At 35.2% G+C, this 15826-nt stretch overlaps 2 protein-coding genes and 2 long non-coding RNA genes across 12 annotated transcripts in view; 1 reads left to right on the top strand and 3 right to left on the bottom strand.

Annotated features, from left to right (window-relative positions):
* The window catches only part of LOC147844726 (uncharacterized), a 200097-nt gene that overhangs the window by 155359 nt on the left and 28912 nt on the right, over positions 1–15826 (top strand). The window contains exon 11 of one of the 7 annotated variants that reach the window (XR_015483161.1): positions 14468–15768. The exons of the other annotated variants lie outside the window; for them this stretch is intronic. The gene's annotated coding sequence lies outside the window, so the exon portion shown is untranslated. The remainder of the gene's footprint in view (positions 1–14467; positions 15769–15826) is intronic. 7 annotated transcript variants of the gene reach the window in all.
* Positions 1–15826, bottom strand: part of trhde.2 (thyrotropin releasing hormone degrading enzyme, tandem duplicate 2) — a 210967-nt gene that overhangs the window by 148994 nt on the left and 46147 nt on the right. The gene's annotated exons all lie outside the window — the stretch shown is intronic.
* Positions 1442–15417, bottom strand: LOC147844728 (uncharacterized). Its single transcript, XR_015483207.1, has 3 exons — positions 11798–15417; positions 5051–5197; positions 1442–1781 (listed from the first exon to the last, which is right to left on the bottom strand). It is a non-coding gene; the product is annotated as an uncharacterized LOC147844728 (long non-coding RNA).
* On the bottom strand, positions 5637–11492 carry LOC137490085 (uncharacterized). Of its 3 annotated transcripts, XR_015483173.1 has the most exons (7): positions 11444–11492; positions 10775–10959; positions 10133–10166; positions 8726–8781; positions 8485–8633; positions 8297–8373; positions 5637–6997 (listed from the first exon to the last, which is right to left on the bottom strand). It is a non-coding gene; the product is annotated as an uncharacterized LOC137490085 (long non-coding RNA). The 3 variants fall into 3 exon arrangements; XR_015483170.1 differs by lacking the exon at positions 10775–10959; XR_015483171.1 differs by lacking the exon at positions 11444–11492 and having other exon boundaries at positions 10775–11151.

Genomic DNA, 15826 nt, shown 5'->3' on the forward strand with positions numbered 1-15826 from the left:
CTAAAGCTCCTCACTGACTTCACATTGACAGGAGGAGGATCAATCCACTGCGCTGCGACAAACCCACCGATGCTTTGACAAAGACAAACTATCACCACCAAACTTCAGCTGTGCAGAGTCACCAAAAAAATACACTTATCTTAAGGGTCCTAGACTTGGGGCTAAAAACACGTCAACCACATGTCCAGGAATGAGAAATGCATGCAAGAGCATATTTAAACATATAAAGCAGAGCGAATGCTAAGTGATTAAGATAAGACAGGACTGAAAAACTAAATAAATGTTAAGAAAAAAGGAAAAAGTGGCATGGATGGATGGATGGCTACACCACAGAACACCTGTGCTCCCATCATGCTTGAGCACTTTCAGGCCGTGAGGGATTGTGGGTCCAGAAGGCTGCTAGCAAACCGAGAAACAAGTGTGAAATGGAGCAAGAAAGAAATGAGGAAAAGGGAAAACAACATAAACCTGCGGGTGAAATTCAGGCTCTTTGTTAAATATGTATGAGAGTTTTGAGGGAAAGAAGCTGTTTTAGCTGTTTGACTTCAAGAGTGACTTCAATGTCACGGTTCTCACTGAATGACTTTGACATCGACCTGCTGTTTTGTCTGAAACACCAAATTCAGAACAAAAAAGCCTGTGGTTCATCTTTATAAGAGTGCTAAGGGTGTGTTTTTAAGGCTTGCGTCTTTTTTACCTTTATATAGTTAGACCAGTAGGAAGAGAGACGGAAAATCAAAGAGGACAGAAGGGAATTGGACAGGGAAAGAAACTTCAAACTGGACCCCGAACCCAGGTCATCCAAAGTGCAGGCATTCACCATCTGTCAGAACACTTTCCCATAAGGCAATGGACTCTGATGGATGGCACCATTACTGTGTTCATACAGTATGTGTGTTTGTGTGTTATGGTTTGGGAGTCTACAAACTACACTTTGCAAGCTGCTCTCTTTTACTAGCAGAAAAAAAGTCAGATTTGTTTCAAGCTTGTGTGTCATAATCACAAATGACAATCTATACACATTAATTAGAGTTTATTAATTAGAGTAAATTTAATTCTTAGATGCAACATTATGCAGATGTGGATGATTCTGTGTCAATTCATAAATGTCAACAATCATTGTTAATTGTGTTGATTCCACATTGGAGTATACTTGTTCCTGCTGTTAGCATTAGTGCACTAGCTGTTTGCTGGAAAAATGTTGTCTCTCCCTCTTTGCTGGGAATAAAATTAGGTTATTGTATTGACTTTTTAAAATCAGCATAATTGTTATGTTATTTAGTTACATTTATAAAAGTCTTAGAAAAATGAATTATTTAATAAAATAATAAATAATTATCTAAAGTTTTTGGATTATTCTTATAATCAATAATTAATTATAATAATAATTTTTGGCCAAGTGCAACCACAATTATTGCTTTTATCTCAGAATTTTCCTTTAGGTGCATTCCTAATTATATTGCTTATTATGTACAGAACAGGATGATGTTAGTTGGATGATTTTGTCTGTGGTAATTTTGTTAGAAAATGCTTAAATTTGCTACAAGTATGCAGGCACATTTTTCCTTTTGTTGTTGATTCTTTGTAACCTTGTTTTTGGCTTGCCAAATCACTTTCACTTCCATCAGTGTGTAATGGAGCTCTAATGGAATTAAACATCCAGCTGAGTTTCCAAGCTGAAAGTACATGTGTTTAAAGCTAAGCAAGAGTTGAGCAAATGAGTCAATCTTCGAATGGATCTGTAGCTGTTTTGTTGTGACATCTCATTCAAACAGTGCCCACTAGGGCTGTAACAATACACCAAACCCACGATTCGATTCGTATCACGATTTTTGACCCACGATTCGATTCGTATCACGATTTTTTTCTTCGTGTGGGGTGGGGAAAAAAAGATTTTTAAAGGGGTGGTCCAGAATGTTATTTTTAAGGCTTGGTTGTGTTAATAAGATGCAAAGCAATGTGTGCTCATGTTTAACTTGAAGGAAATCGTGTTATTTTTTCATAAATCTCACTTTGATTATACACAGCTACTCAGCTAACATGAAAACGACTGTCATATTTCCTAGTTCCTCTAAAAGGCCCACCCTCAAGTGACTCTGATTGGTCATCATCATAATATGCTGTGATACGCCGATCGGCTTCACGTCACGCCCTGACAAGCACGCGCGTTTTGTGTAAACAGTCAGTCAGTCAGTCAGTCAGTCAACACGTGTCTGTAACGAGTGAAAATGGGATGCGGCTCCTTTAACTGTTTCTGTGCCTTTTAGTGTGTTTATGCGTGTATACGATGAAGTATTTGTAACACGAGAAGCGCATGTGCGCGGGAGAGATTTTTATTGTTCTTTTTCTCTCATGCTCGGATTAAGTTATTTTCTGTGGTGACAGAATAAAGCACAAGATGTGAGATGAGACCTTTGTGAGCCTGGATTGATTTGTTTTTGATGTTACACTCCAGTTGGGAAATCATTGCTGTATTTTTTTTAAATCAATGCGTTACAGGACGTCTTTCATGCATATGCGGAATATGCCTGTGTAAGTAACATGAATCGTTCACATATCTTTTGCGACTTTATTGTCCGAGTTGTAAAACGCATACCATAGCTGCCTATAGAGAGAAATTCTGCCGTCTCACACAGATAGACGCAGGTGCTGGCCAAGAGTGCGTGTATGTGTATGTGTGTGTGTGCGTTTACAGCCGTTTGATAAATATGGATTTGTAACGTTAGCTAAGTCGTTAGCGGTTACCATAATTTCCCGTTGTTTACATCTTTGCTACAACACACCGTTAAAGTTAGACACTGTACATGTCATGATCAATTTTAACAAATAAAAACACTTACAGGTCATGACTCAGAGTTCACAGCGTCTCCTTGCTCCATCTTTGAGAAGATTTTAACTGAATCCAGCACTGAACTGGGAGAGATTCTGGAAGCTGTGTTTTGTCAAATCATGCTTGCTATGTATTTTATAGTTCTCTGGAACATAATTAATATTGAACTGTAAGCACTTCTGTGTTTGGGTCGTGTCATTTGGAAGCCCAACAACAGAAACAGAACAGCTCTGTGGAAACAGCAGGATGGCATTTCTCTCTCTGCAGTAACGTTACAGCGCCTCTGGCCACGGCCTTTACCTGCGCAGTGTGGGATGCGCAATAACGAACTTTTGTGATCTCACAGGGGGCGGAAGTATTTTTTGTAGTCCCCAAAATTCGTTAATTGTAGGCGTTGCTAAGCTAACTCTGTACAAATCAAGGTCTCCCTTTGCATTAAACTTTGAATATTTTACATTCAGAGATGCTGTTTATGTTCACACAGATACATTACACATCAACTGAAGTTTAAAATATAATATCGTAGTGGACCACCCCTTTAAAACTATTTTTTATTAAATAAAATTATATCATTTTTGTTTTCTTTGTAACAAAATACTTTTGTAAAACCAAACAGAACTAAACTCTATTGTGTAGATGGTTCAAGCATGTTAAAAATTCTTTTTCAATCAAGTTCTCTTACATAGAAAAAATTAAATGGCTACTAGGGATGCTCATTTCGGTTAATTTTTCTAACAGACAACCGCTTTGTTTAATATTTTATATTAAACAAATAGACGTGTCTATTTTGTGTCTGACACATTAAATTTTGCATTTTAAAATAGGCTATTGATTTATTTTTAAATGCTAGCATATTAATAACAGAACAGAACAACAGAGCATCTTCACGCACCTGCAGTCTTTAGCACAGAAGAGCAGAATAATCTAAATAAAATGAATAAAATAAATAGGACTGCCCTAAATTATTTTCATTTAAATAATTAATTTATATTACAAAACGAAAATACTGACTGATTCTTTTTAACAACCGGCATAGGCTGTTTTTTTCCAATCATGTTTTTTCCGTCAAATAAAAATCGCAGACTTCCTCAAATTGCCCGCTCCACGGAAAATATGCATTTATTTAATGCCCCGCTGTTATTATTATAATAACAAAAACTTTTACATTTTAATAGAAATCATTATTTTAAAGAATAAGTCCTGATGGTTTCCTCTTTCTCCCTCGCGGTTCAAGTGCGCGCGCTGAGTGATGAAAAGACAACAACAACAACGCGCGCATATGTAGACTTTTTGTAAACAGTATTGTTGTTTAAATATGCTATTGCATTAATGTGCATACATGCTTTATAAGCCGAAAACAAGGCGCATCTCACTGCCTTTATGTTGACAAGGAAAAAAGAAGAGAAGAAGCGCGGTCCTCTTATGAAACGACTGAATCAGCTGGGTATCGATTGTGCATAAGTGTTGCTGTCTGTGTTGTTACAATTGTAATATTTAATGCTATTGTTATATTCAAGATTTGTACATTCATACAGCTCTGGATAACTTAAAACAGCGATTAGACCTTCAGAGCGGCATGCGTCCTGAAGTAAAGCGAAACGGCTATAAATTTCCAGCAAGATAGAGTGATTATATACAGAGTCATATACCTTTATCTATAAATAAAGTATAACTATAGAAACTGTGTTCATCTTAACTGAAAGCTTCGTCCTGTTTCCTGGCCTCACGCATCGCGCTGTCAGTCAGCACGTAACGTTAACTCCCAAAGGGTTAAACAGAAAGCGCAGAGCAAGGTTACAGAAAAGTTTCCTCTGCAGAGGAGTCGGGGCATCTGGTGAACGCCCATCCCTCTCTGCGCAGCCACATTAACAAAATTGCTTTGACAGCACTGGCAATGTTTCTGCCATTGTCGGTTGTCAAGAGGGGTTAAGTTGGTTTTGTTTTTGATATTCCTGACACATTCAGACAGTCCCTTACTAAGAGCTCCGTGCGAGCTCTCCCGGTTAAACGCTAATTGCGAGGGCTTAAACGGAGCAGTGCTCGTAATGTCGAGCGGAAAAAAAGTGTTTCCTCACGTTCTTCTTTTGCAGGCACGCGTGACGTTATTGGAAAGGTAGTCACGGGGTGTGTCGCGATTCTCCCTTATCACACACAGGGTCGTAGATCTGAGTGTCGCGATTTCGATTTTATATCATGTATCGTTACAGCCCTAGTGCCCACCCACCTGTTGTGTACGGAGATCCTGGAAAACTTGAACCCCCTCAACCCTAAAACGCTCGGAATCGGAATCCTGAAGACACTCTGCTCTACGCTGATATATATATATATATATATATATATATATATATATATATATATATATATACACTGTAAATTCTAACATGTTCAGTTTACTTAAAAAAAGTTTGGAAACCGATTGCCTTATTTTTGCAATATAAACTTACAAGGAAATCTTAAGTTAAGTTTAAATATTGCCTTGAAGTAAGAAAACTAAAACTTATAAAGTAAACTAACTGTTAAAAATTAAGTAAGTTTAATAGAAAATTCTAGTTAACATACTTGTCATTATTTAGTAATCTTACTTAGGGTTTTATAGTAAGATTACTTTAATAACTCTATTTAACTAATACTGTTCTACCATGTTCAGTTAACATCTTGAATGCTAGTAGTCTCAACATTGTTTTAATCCACCATTTTAAGTAATGTCAACTAAAGAAACTACGTGCAATCGGTTTCCACATTTTCTTCAATTAAACTGAACATAAAATATGTAGTTCAACCTACAAGTAATGACATTATACAGGTCTTAAATGTAAACATTTTATTTGACAAAATTAGCAGAATTTCACAATACACTTGTGATATTTTAGTATCACAATACACTTGTACACAATACAGTTTTGTAAAAACCTGTTGTAAAGTGCTGTAATATACTGTAAACAGCAATACAGACAAAAAATATAATAAACATGTTCAACCCTAAAACATGCACAAGTTTTTCGAAAAGGTTTGAAAATCTATCAAAAAAACTTTAAATACTTGACACTTGGAAAAAAGATACTTGAATTAGTGTAATTAAACATGCCATTGCACCAGCACCTTAAACATGGCAGCATATAGACACTTACAGAGGAACAGATATTAAGCTTTAAAGCTAATTTGTTAGACTGTGTAGTTTAGATTTTCCTACAGAAAATATCACATTAGTGTGGTCAAAAGTATTGAGTTTGGTATCAATCAATACTGAAATATTAAAAATATCCATTTTCCACCAGCATTTGAGTGCTACTGAGCTCGTTCTTAAACACCATTGATTGGCCACTGTGTTCACATGCTCAACAGAAATGACTGTGATTGGCTGTGACTGTCATAGGTTTACCATTTTTCACTGAGTCCAAACAAAGTTACACAGACACTGAAGTGTTTCAAAGCCATGTCGATAGCTGATTTGTTTAGAAGCTAACATATAAGCTATCTGGTGATGAATCGACTGATCGACAGTGCTTTGAAGTTATCCAGTGTCTTTGTATCTTTGCACCTGGTGAACAGTGGTGAAGTGTGGTAAAAATAATGACCTTCAAAGCCAATCAGTCATATCTACTGAGCATGTGAACACAATGGCCAATCAGTTCTTGCAATGTTAGTGGGAAATGGATGGACTTTTTTTATTTTATTTCAGTACCGATTGGTACCAAACTCAATACTTTTGACAACCCTATAAATCACAATACACTTTTTTGGTAAAAAAAAAAAAAGAAAGTGTTTTAAACACCAAAATGCTGCAGTCCTAAATGTAACACTGCAAACAGCAACATGTTAAAAAGCAACACTTTGTAATTAAACATGCCATTATACCTGAACCTTTAAACATAAAGCACAGCAGTATATAGGCACTCGCCGAATAAAACACATTACGCTTCCCTCCCAGCAAAAGCAACACACGTTGAACAAATTCAAATGCATTGCTCAAAGTCTTTGGGTAGTCCGAATTCAGTGTGTAAATCAAAGCAAAAAAAGAGACATACTGCATGTGGCAGTCCATAACCACTTTTCCTTCCAGTATAAAGGCCCACATTGCATCCATAATGAGGTTCTTTAGACATCTTCACAGACGACAGTCAGCAGGCCAACATCTTCTGCACTGAAGTCCGACTCTACAATTACATCCTATGAATAGAGAAAGAAAAATAAGTAAAGTTTGATATTCTAAATGGCACTAATAAAGCCTGTAGTGGCCAGGAGACCAAAAGCAGAGGTGAAAAAAATACAATTCCTTGTGCTTAATTTAGTAACACTTTAGTAGGAACCAATTACCCTATTAACTAGTTGCTTATTAGCATGACTATTTGTGTTTATAGTACATTTTACATTCAAATGCTTCTTATAAGAAGGCCTAGCTATGGTGCTCCTTCTTCAATGCCTGTACTGCTTCTACTAGGCTTGTCATGATAGTGGAATTTATTACCAATCCATATAGTAATTTTAAAAACATCCATTTCCTGCTAACATTTGAGCATTGTTGAGTGTCATTTCTGTTAAGCATGTGAACAGAATGGCAAAACAGTGCTGTTTAAAAATGTGCTCAAAAGTGCTTAAAATGTTAGCAGGAAATTTGCTGCTTAAAATTGCAGCAGAGATTGGTACTAAATTCCAGTATCTTGAACATGATACTATTCTAAAGGAACAATACATTTTTTTAATTAAAGAAACACTGTAATGTAATAAAACAAACTGCAGTAAAAGTACTTTTAAAACATTTTCAAGAAATTAAATGCAAATGTGTGAGAGACCAATTGGTGCTACATAATCAATATAAATATTTTGTAGGGAAAACTTAATAAATTGGGAACCGATTCATGAATGCATTTGGTTTTGCTAGATTAAAGCAGTGAGTCAAGTTTGCATTATTTAGCACACTTTTTAAAAATGTATTAATAACTTTTTTTTACTAAGAAAATTGATGTTTTAGTATGGCTTTTAGAACAAGGGTGCAGCCATCTACAATCCCACAGCAGGTGACTTCACAGGGTTGGTTATAATACGGAGCATCTTTGACTTTGTGGCTTTTAACACTATCTTTTTACATCTTAATCCAGCAGGTTCTTTCAACTGAAATTATATTTCTCTCAACATATTACATAGGTATTACACTTATTAAGATTTTTTTTCAAGCTAATCTTCCTCCTTTTCAAAACAAGTGTGTTTAAAAATTAAAGAAATGCATTCATTACTTCACTGGCCTATGAAGCTAACTGACCCTGTGACGGCACAAGCTGCTGTATTTGCAGCATAGCAATGCTCTTGCTCCAAAGGCCATAATATAACATCCCTCTTACTTTCAAATACTTACATTAAATGCATTTGTTTTATTTTTATAAAATTGAAAATTTTTATTAATAAGTGAAGTAAACTGGAATGACTGCTTTATTTCCAGTCTAAGAAAGCAGAAACAATAATACTACTTACAAAACACATCCTGAAAATTTCTTTAGACTCATCCCTCTAAAGGACTGAAAGACCCCGGAGAACTGCTGCCAGATGACCTTGAAAAAGTAAAGACAGGTAGACATGCATTATAGCCCAATGAAAACATCAAATGCAATTTATTGCAATCAAATGCAAATTATGATTCAAAGATGATGTCACAAAAATACCTTTGAATTAACATGTTGAAAATTTCTTCTAGTTTTCCTCTGCAATTTTCTCCTGTTTTTTTTTTATTTATTTCAATCAAACGAGCAGTGTGTGTCCAATGCAGCGTAGAACTTGGATCTCACATTTCTTACTGATATTCGATTGAATTCTGAAAGATCCAATCAAAACATTATTAGTCATTAATAACATTCAAAAACACAAATTCACAAAATCACACAAAGTTTTGAAAAGAAAACAAACCTTCTGCAGCACTTGCATCAGCTGGTGTTTCCTCTATGACTTCCTTCTGGATGTCACTGTTGTGCACAAAAACGTAAAGTGTTATTGACATGGCTAAGCGAAATTCTAAAACAAAAAACAGAAATCAGAAACACATGCAATGATACAATGCAATGCCATTTAGCAACAGATGTTACACTTTAACATGACATAGTTAAATGTTCTTGAATAATAAAAGCTGCCAAATACTCCCGGCGCCTGTCATCAAAAGCATGAGCTATACTTGTCACCAAACAGTAATAAACACAACCCCCGATTAAATATAATCATGGCATTGTTGCTGGTGTGCCTTACTTTTATGCGCATTAAAAGTGGAATAAATATTTGTCTCAATTGATGTCTTTAAAAGGACACTGAACTTTCTGACTAGGGTTGCACGGTTTACCGGTACTATGGTAGTATCGTGATACTATGGCTCCAAGATACTGGCGGTGCCACTGTAGTTTGTAAACGGTAGTATTGTCATTAACAGTCTGCCTACAATACATAATGCTGCATGTGAAAAAGTCACTAAAATACTTACACGATTCAGCAACAATAGATCATTGCATTTTAATAGTCTATGGAGCCTTCTAAGGTTGTAAAACTGTAGAATTTGCGCCTTTTATAGTAGCCTATTGCATATTTTGTGATGGTTCATTTTGAATCGGAATTCGTTTATTTCTGTTCCTGTCAATATGATATAATAGCTACAACAACCGTGACAATCTATTAAAAAGAATGACTCATAAAGTGAAATTTTGAATTACTTTGGATTCTTATCCGATAATAAGTGTGAAAAAAGTATGATAGATGAAAAACCCAAAATAGCAACAGGAAACAATTTTTGACATTTTTTTGTTGGAAAAATGCTCTTTTCTTTATGTATCTTTATTTTAATTTATTTTTTTTGCTGGAATGAATACATTTTAGGTGAAGAGATGTGCAAATACTTTTTTCAACAATAAGGGAATTATTTAAATTCAAGTAGGCCTATAATAACATATACAATATATTATTTCTGACATTTTTCTTTATTTCATGGATTTAAGTTATCAATTACAGTATTGCAATACTACTTGGTATCACCATACATCAGCTGGTATAGTATTGTAACATAAATTAATGGTTTCACAACACAACAACCCTATTTCTAACTAGTCCTCAGATGATTATTCAAATGGACAAAATATTCGGACTATTCTTGATCATGCAGTTCTTTGCTGAGAATTTTGTTAAATGTACTTTTAATGCATTAAATGATTTAAAATTACCCTGATACTCAGTATGGAGACAAGGTAACGTTAATAGAACAATTCATGAATATGTTCTATGGCTTGTGCGGTATTGTTCAAAAAGTTTTCTTTGATGTGTAAGTGCAAAACTTACATTTCCACTGCATATCAGCTCACAAACTGGTAGTCTGAAATAAAAAAATAAATAAAGGGTATAATGATATTACAAACCAAATATGCCACTCACAATACTCTAATGGTGTGCTACATTTAAACAACCTTGTAATTGTTCAAATTTATTTGCCCTAAATTGTTAAAAATTAGTGAAACCTTCTTTAAAAATGCAAACTAACAGGTTTAACAAAGCCTGTTTCTTTACAGAAAGTTTGCTTATAACAAAGGCTTGCTGATGCCTTTGTGTGATATTGAGCAAACAAAGGGATGTTTCTGTGCTTGGTTGTACGAGTTATACCACTTCATCATTAACGTTATCCATCACACATATTCAGTCGCGTCTGGTCAGATTTATTTGTCATTACAGCAATACAAAACACTCAATAACGTAACGGCAACACTGGAATAAACCTTCAAAACGGCATAAAGAAAAGACAAATAGCATATAAAACAAATAAATGAGTTAATTAAATATCTCTCGCATTTTCATAAGTTTAACTTTAAGTTTCATAGGGATTGTTAGCATAAGCACACTTTAGCATCATGTGTAAATATGTATCTGCCTCATACAGTGACACGAATCGTAATCGCATCGAAATCCTAAATTACCTACGACACTCACGGGTCCATTTTGAGCTGAAACTGCTTTATAATGTTCTAAAAGCCTCGGCGGGTTAAAACTGCTGCTGCCCCGGCGATCATGGAGAAAAAAACGACTGGTCTGGTCATGAGCCGCTCGCTGACGCCGGACCGAATCACAGCTGATCTCCTCACCTGCTTCCTGCAGGTGATCTCATAAAAGTAAATCTTAAAAAAAAACACGCATATTTTCGTCACAACAAGCGCCACTAAAGTTCAGCGATAACTAACGTTACTGTATTTGTAATGCGGATAAATAGGTTTCGTTTTCTTTTTTAAAAATGTAGACCTACAGCTATGTGTTAACTTTACATCTATTTGAACGGATCATTGCGCGCGCTCTTGCTCTCTCAGTGCATCATTTAAAATGGCGCGGCCCGCTCTTTTAGAGCATAACGCCCACTTTACAAATTACTACTAACTTTACAAATTATTAATAGTTATTAAAAAGGACTAAGCAGCTAAAAATAGCTTATCTAGTAAAGTAGACAGTATTGCAAATAACGTGCAGTGGTCAAAACGTTTAGTCACAACATCATGGGCTATTAATTAGTTCACAAAACAGCAAACAATTTCACAAAGTGCAGGAAATAAACAGATTACTGATACTATACAAATAAAATCAAAGTAGTAATTAAAACGAAAAGTTTACCTTGATTTACAGCAGTACATCTTCTCAATATGAAATCCTGTCCTTCAATGGCGGTGCAGGGTGGCGGTTGGTTGTGACTCGGGATGGGGGATGGGAAATCACCACCCAGTACGCATGCGTAACAGCATGGCTTAGCCCTTATAAGCAATTTTACTCAAATTACATTAGTTATGGGAACTTTATACCTTACTATGTCAGCAACACTAATGCATTTCTAGTAAACTCAACAATTAGCTTAAAATTAAGTAAACACACTAGAATTTTGATAGTAAGGAATACTATTCGCATTTACAGTGTATATATATATATATATATATATATATATATATACCCATTCACATTACCATATACCACAGTCCATATTATTAGATACCACAGTACAGCCTCAACCTTGTGTTCTGCGTTACCGTCATTTTAGTGATAATTGCTACAGCATCAGGTTGTTATTAAAGGAAGGATCAACTAAAACTATAGATGCAAAGAGGACTTTGCCAGTACCCTGTTTAATATGTGGATCTCTGGTTAAGCAACTAAGGCGGCTTTCACACTGGACATGGCAAGTGCTGTGCTATGAAACCCATTAATTTCAATGGCTTAAGCCATTGCACCAACCAGAGCCCGCACAAGCAGCAGCATACAGCGCTGACGAATTTCACATGTATAGTTGTTTGTCAATGTTGGAGTTGTGATGAAGAATAGAGCATTATCCTGTTGTACTAACTGCACTGCTTTGTCAATAAATTCCTGAATTGGTCTCACACATATATTCTGTACAAATCACAACAGACTGAGTCGATAGACCAAACACAAAAGATTGAGCCCAATCCCAATTCTACCTCTTAGCTCTTCCCCTTACCCCTACCCCTCATTTTATGTATTCACATGAAGGGGTAGGAGTGTGATTTGCCAGGCCCACACTCGAAACCAAGGGGTATGAAAATTTCCCAGAATACATTATATCAGCAGCATGGCAGTTCACGGAAGTCACGAGATGCACAAATTAGTATTTCTACTTTACTACGAAATTTTTACAACAAACAAGCATATGTTGTAATACATTTACAATGGCGTTTTTGTTTTATACAATTTACAAAACGCTAAATTTCGCTATAATCCATAATACTATTCTGACACTCCAATACCCTGTCAGAAAAGTCTAGTGGCTGGGAATAAGCTTTTTACAGTGTCTAGTATTATGATAATGTTGATTTTGTGTGATTACATAGATGAATATGGCCAGAGTGTAAATGCACAGTACAATTATGAGTTTATTGCCACATTATATGGTTATGATTATCATAATTATGATAATAATGTTGTTGGCTTTAGTGATTTCCTAATGATAAATACCAAAAAAGTAACACAACTGGAATAACTACAGCAGTTGCCATTATCGATCCCATTTGAAGTAAGAAATTGCGACAACATGATGTGTGCAGGTGTTGTAGTGCTGCCCCATTTCTTTGGAGTAAAATTTGAAGGCCTTCCCCTTCACACTGTTTCAAGGGCCAAGGGTAAGGGGTAGAGGTAAAAAAAAAAACTGAATTAGAATTGGGTCTTAGTGTCATGCAAAGGAATATGACACAAGTGTAAACAAATCATATGAGAGTCGTTGTGATAATTAGATAAAAAACAAATGCATATTATAAGATAATAAAATGATTTTTATTTTTTAACTTTGCATGCATATCAGCCTGTTGTTGGGGACTCTCCAAACCAAATTATGAACCTTAATATTTAATGATGGGGAATAAAAAACAAAAGATGCATTGATAATTGTTCTATAATCTCATCACATCCCTCGAATCGAATAGAATTAAATCAAATCACGAGGTGCCTAAAGATTCCCACACCTAATTAAAATGTCTACAGCAATAAATACAAAAACAGATGCAAATGCAAGCAGATTAGATTAAAATACAAAATGCAAAAAATATTTTGCCTAATCTTAAAGTCAGTATTTGGATCACAGTTCTAATCCGAATACACATCTAATAAAGCTAAAATTATTTATTTATTTCATTCAACTATTTATATCAAGCAAAACACATGTATAACTGAGGTGTTTAACTTATTTTGAAGAATAAAACAGCTATTTTGCTGCATTGGGACTTGAAGTTATTCAACTTGACCTGAAGTTATTGATAATTTTGTATAATGCAGTCAATCTAAACAAACTGATTCACACAAACAAGTTCAAAATACTGTAGTTGTAGATTTAAAAATTTAACAGTACATTTAAACAACAACAACAATTACTCCAAGTACATTCTTCCTTTGTGCTTTTAAACAGCCTCCATTTGTGTCTGATTTTGTCAATTCCTATTCACACAGATCTGCAAAAACACAAACTAGAGCAGCTTTTCCCCTGAACAACAAAATGTCTGCTAATAATAACAATATGACCTAAAAACCAGAATGCGAAATTGTGTCTTATTAGTTGAGTAAACATGACAGCTCATAAAAGACAGAAATAAAATGTTTGCAGAAGCTCTTGAGACAAACACTGAGCGAGGAGAGAGTAGAACCCACAGAGACGAGAGTCATGACCAGGTTGAAACAAAAGCCTGTTTTCAGCACACGTATTTGACAGTCCCCTGAGTGAAGAGCGATCTGGAGAGGTCTATTATTGTTGAAGAGGAGCGGAAAAACACGAACAACACTTCAGCCATGAAAGATGTCTGATCACACACACATACATATATACATACTTGTAGATATGGTTTACGAGGACTCTCCATTGGCATAATGCATTTTGGATTGTAAAATCTGCTTGTTTATTTACTTATACATACGGCCTTAATCTACCCCTACCGCTAAACCAAAATTTCAATGTCAAAAGACCTTGATAAGTTTTATTTTTCAAGCATTTTTGTTTCATGAGGACACAAGGCATGTCCTCGTAAACCACATTAATAGAGCACAACATAATTTATCGTCCTCCTAAACCACATAAACACATTTACACACACACAAATACACAGAAACAAAAGTTTCCCTTGAATCTGTGTCTTTGTCTTCAAGTGAGTACGAGCGACATGTCTAAACATGCTGAACCAGAGTGTTTATGTGCATAAGAGACAGCGGAGCTGCCAAAAGCCACAAGACCGAGACAGAGATTTGACCCTTGAAGACCCCTGGAGACCCTCAGCAGCCCAGAGCGTGAAAACTGACAAACTCCAGCAAACTTTTGTGCTGTGTAGCTCAACAGCCGCTCTCCTCTGAGAACACAGGCCAGGTCACATCACTCGCAAACACAAGAGGACTCCACTTGAAGATGAAAACAGAAAAAAACTGATTCAGACTAAGAGGAGAGGGAAGAGCAACACTCGAAAAAGAAAGGACAAGAGCGCTTGAGAGAAACATGCAAATGAAGAGGAGAGGACATGGAGAAATAAGTAAGGCAGGATAACATATGAACAAGAGTCTCGAAGATGGTGGAGATATTTAAGGATGAAGAAAGAAGTCAGTTGGGTTTGCTTGTGTGAGTGTTTTTTTGTTAAAGGTGGACAATAATTATCTAGGATAATATCGTAACTGTTGTTTGAACAATGTGCAAGCTTGCGTTATCAAGTATCACTCACTCATTCAAAAAAATCTTGAGAGTCCAAAAGCATTGATTGTGTGATTAAGGATGCTAGTAGTTAGAATGACATTATAATTCAAGTTATTTAGATGTTTTTTTTTGACAAAGTCGAAGCAAAACATTACCATCCCTCAGGGAAAATGTGTTTTAAATAAATCAGTTTTTAATCAATGATCGACTAGGGAATATTAGAACAATTGTTTTGGGGAAATTGTTTAAAAATGTAGTTGATTACCTATCTTTGAAATAGACCAAATCAAAAATTCAACTTGCATTAAATTAAACTGTCATAATTTACATTTACATTTATTCATTTAGCATACGCTTTTACTCACCCATCACTTGTAAAAAAAAAAAAACAACTTTTTTTTTTCTTCTGTTGAACACAGATATTTGTTGAGTAGAAGATATTTCGAAAAATGTGAAAAACTTGTAACCATTGACTTTCATAATATTTGTTTTTTTACCGTGCATGTCAAGGGTTACCGGTTTTTGGCTTTCTTTTCTAAATATGATTTTTTTATTGTTCAACAGAATAAAGAACCTCATAAATGTTTTTAACCACTTGAGGGTGAGTAAATAGAGAGTACATTTTTTTTATTTAGAGGTGAACTATCCCTTTCATTCATTTTCAAACGAGTGAATTAGTTTGAAATGAATACTAGTTGAAATTCAAAGTAATTTTATTCACAGTTCATTTATACAAATGTTTTAATTATGAATAGCTACATCGATTGTTGCTCTGAAACTAGTCTTTTAAAGTAAAAAGTAACAACTAAGTAAAGAAAGTTCAATTT

Source organism: Danio rerio, chromosome 4 (assembly GCF_052040795.2).
Source record: "Danio rerio strain M-AB ecotype USA chromosome 4, GRCz13ab, whole genome shotgun sequence".
Lineage (NCBI taxonomy): Eukaryota > Metazoa > Chordata > Actinopteri > Cypriniformes > Danionidae > Danio > Danio rerio.